General features: G+C 45.7%; 1 non-coding gene across 1 annotated transcript; it reads right to left on the bottom strand.

Annotated features, from left to right (window-relative positions):
* Nucleotides 1-998: 998 nt before the first annotated feature.
* On the bottom strand, nt 999-1,105 carry LOC132481036 (U6 spliceosomal RNA). The gene has a single exon (XR_009530743.1). It is a non-coding gene; the product is annotated as a U6 spliceosomal RNA (small nuclear RNA).
* Between the last annotated feature and the right edge of the window lie 2,893 nt (nt 1,106-3,998).

Here is a 3,998-nt window from a genome sequence, read left to right as displayed (position 1 = left end):
CTGCTGAACCCCACCCTCCCCCCCACCGCCGCATGTCTCCTGCCCGGGCATCACATATTTCCCCCCTCTTTTGGAGACTACTTGGATTCAGATCTTGGTGTTTCTAGTTCCATTTTCTTTATGTATCCCATAACTAGTATTTAATAGCAATAGGTGTTAGCCACTGTTTCAGAGGCATAAAGCAGAGAAAATCCCTTCCCACAGGTGGATCACAACTTTTGTTCTTTTATGCTTTCTATTTCATTCTCCTACGCTTGGCCATTTAGATGTCATCTTCAATCTGATCATCGGACTCACTGATTCATTCTTTAAATATCCCCATCCTCCTATGTATTCTACTCAGTCCTTTCTTTATCAATGTTTTCCATAACCAACATTTTCCCAATTTTTTTGAAGCATATCTTCTTGCTCCTGTGGCTTTTTTCTTTCCTCATGTCCTGGATTATTTTATCCTCTTATTTTAATTTCTTTGTACTTCCAATTCTTTATGCTATATAACATATGTTGCTTACTATGATTTTTGTGAGGTTGCGATTCTTCTTCCGTATCTAATTACTTTTCCCTGGATGTATGAGTTGCTCTGTGTGTGTATGGAGGAATGGCCAAGGTCAGGCCAGATGCCCTGGCAGATGCAAGAGTATGAAATAAGGAGATGGGCCAGGGAAGTGAGCCCAGTTTTCACCACACTAGGCGGCCAGGCTCATCTATTTTCATCTTAACTTAGCCAGGGTGGAGGCGTCTCCTGAGCTGTCATCCCAAAAGTCTGAGGGATGAGAGGGTATGGCCTGACAGCCCAGGGGCAGCTGATCTGCCTGACCTCTCCTCAGACCCTCTTGCCAGATATCACGGTCTGTTCCAGCACCACAGTCTGAAGCTGGTACAGCTGGTGATGACTGAACCGAGGCCATGTAGGTGGTAACTGAAACCGCTTTTCTGTGTGTGTGTGTGTGTGTGTGTGTGTGAATTGGCAGAGGGTTTCAGGACGGTAGGGAAGGGCACAATATATGGAACACTTCCCTAATTTGTGTGTCATCCTTGTGCAGGGGCCATGCTAATCTTCTCTGTATCGTTCCGATTTTATTACATGTGCTGCCGAAGCGAGTATGAAACCGCTTTTCTTTTTTTTTTAATTTGTTTATTTACTTACGTATTTATTTATTTATTTTTGACTGCGTTGGGTCTTCGTTACTGCACGCAGGCTTTCTTTAGTTGTGTCGAGTGGGGGCTGTTCTTCGTTGCAGTGAGCAGTCTTCTCATGGCTGTGGCTTCTCTTGTTGCGAAGCATGGGCTCTAGGCATGAGGGCTTCAGTAGTTGTGGTGCGTGAGCTCAGTAGTTGTGGCTCATGGGCTCTAGAGTGCAGGCTCAGTTGTGGCGCACAGGCTTAGTTACTCCACGGCATGTGGGATCTTCCTGGACCAGGGTTCAAACCCGTGTCCCCTGCATTGGCAGGCGAATTCTTAACTACTGCACCACTAAGGAAGTCCCTGATAATTTGGCTTTATTGAATTTTGTGAAACTGTGAGGGCACGGGGAGCAGCAAAGTTTTTTTTTACCAGAGACAGTCTGAGCCTTGCTCTAAGTAACTCGAAGCCACTGGGGAGCTTCCACAGAGGAGGCACGTGTCCAGACTCAGTTATAACAGGGTCCCTATGATGGCTGCTTTGGGAATAGAAAGACTTGTGTGGGAATTCCCTGGCAGTCCAGTGGTTAGGACTCCGTGCTTTCACTGCCGTGGCCCCGGCTTCAATCCCTGGTCAGGAACTAAGATCCTGCAAGCTTTGTGGCTCAGCCAAAAAAAAAAAAAAGAAAAGAAAGGAAGGAAGACTACTGGGAGGAGGGGAAGCCAGTTAGGAGCTGACCTCATTAATCTAAGGGAAGGATGATGGGGCCTGGGCCGTGCAGGGTAAAACGTGGTTTGATTCTGGATACAACTTGAAAGCAGATAATGTTAGGACGACTGCAAAAGTCCCTTCTCTCCAAAAAACATTCCATCTGCTTTCCCATCTCTTCTCTCATCTTCCAGGTGGTCACTCACTCCACAAGAAGTCAGGAAACAGACGTGCTGAGTTTTCCTAAAATCTCTTCCTCCTGCTTTCCCCCTAGTGAGTGTAAGACCCCACCCCTCCCACCACATTTTCAAACCAGGAGCCTCTCCCCATTTTAACCCCCTCCTCTTCCTCAGTCCCCACAAGTCCATCAAACATCGTGTGCTTTCTTTATGTAAAATAAGAACTGCTCTTTCCCTTCCCACTAAATGATCTTGGTTTCAGCCCCTACAATTTCTTTGTTGGATTAGGAACCCCTCCTTTGGGGTCCTGGGGCACCCTCTGACTCACCAGCCCCGATGCACAGGAGGAGAGAATACCCCCACCCCCACCCCCGCAGTGTGCCACACGGCTTGAGGGATCTTAGTTCCCTGTGTCCTCAGCAGTGAAAGTGCAGAGTCCTAACCACTGGACCACCAGGAAATTCCCAGAAGGAGAGAATCTTAGCCTTGTTTTCTGCTTCACTTGCAATCCACAAGTCTTGGAAAATTGGAAAGTGCTAACTTTGTATAAGACTCACATAGGACAAAATTTGACGTGAGATGAGATTAAACATTATATCCACACTTAAGTTTGAATGTTGTTATATTTCACTGCAGAAATATGTGTGTTTGATTGTGGCCTATTGCCCCAGGCCCAGGGCTGTTATATAATACCATACTGGAAAGCTGGAGCTGCAGCTGATGAAGATTCCAACAGAGATTCCATCAACAGTTACACTTTATCCAATCACGTCTTTAAATGCATTATTGTCCCTGATCCTATAAAAGGGAGGAGCCTTGGGAAGGTACATCAGATGAACCCAGTTCAGAAAGTGAGTCACACAGTGAGTCCTCAGCCTTCAGCTCAAGATTACCCAGTCTGAAGTTCAGTCTTCTGGAAGAGGTGAGTTTCCCATTTCATGTGTGTGTGCAAGTGTGCATGCGTGTATATTTATGCATAGCTGTGGGGAGAAAATTCCTAGGTACAAAGATATGGATGTCTCTCAGGCATGGGGGATGGTCGATTGTGACAGCTGCTCTGGCTGTGCAAAATCTGGCTTGACTGAAGTAGACTTCTCCTAGGAAAGTCTGTTAGTCTGGCATTGCTTTTTGTTAATTTTATGTTCTAGTAATTCATTTTTATTGCATCTTGTGGCAGAGGAGGTCCACGACCGATTGAGATGATGGTAGGGCTGAAAATGAAAGGGTGTGTGTCAGTTACCACATGCATCACATGTATCAATTCATTTAGCTCCCATGGCAATTCTGAGCTGGGTGTCATTAGAGATCAGAGCCCCCATGACAAGGATGGAGGCCTGATGAGTAACATGTCTGGAGTCACACAGCTTGTAAATGCCAGGCTCCAGGTTGAGAACATTGGCAGTCTGGGGGGGTTTTGTTGTGTTTTGTTTTTTATTGAGATATGATTGACATATAACATTGTATTAATTTCAGATGTACTGCATATGATACAATATTTGCATGTATTGGGAAATGATCACAGTAAGTCTAGTTAACATCTGTCAGCATTCATCATTACATTCCTTTTTCTTGTGATGAAAATTCTAAATATGGCAATTTCGAATTCCAAGGTCCTAGCCATAATAGTGCTCCGTGGCCTTATTTGTGTGAAATTGAGTGCATGTCTGCAAATGTGACCATGTGGTCTGTGTGTGCCTGGGGGTAGTCCAGAAAGAGAACCCATGGGACTTCCCTGGCCGTCCAGTGGTTAAGACTCCACACTTCCAATGCAGGGGGCACAGATTCGATCCCTTGATGGAGAGCTAAACTCCCACATGCCATGTGGTGTGGCCAAAAAAATAGAGAGAGAACTCGTGGGGAGTCCCACATGAATGAGGAGGTATGGATTATACAGAAAAAGAAAAACAATAGAGACCAGTATACCTGGATGTAGATAACCAGCCACAGCACCTAAGGTGCGGTGGGAAGGGTGAGGACAGGCCCAGGCAA

Source organism: Mesoplodon densirostris, chromosome 19, assembly GCF_025265405.1.
Source record: "Mesoplodon densirostris isolate mMesDen1 chromosome 19, mMesDen1 primary haplotype, whole genome shotgun sequence".
Lineage (NCBI taxonomy): Eukaryota > Metazoa > Chordata > Mammalia > Artiodactyla > Ziphiidae > Mesoplodon > Mesoplodon densirostris.
This window is presented reverse-complemented; position numbering and strand designations above follow the sequence as displayed.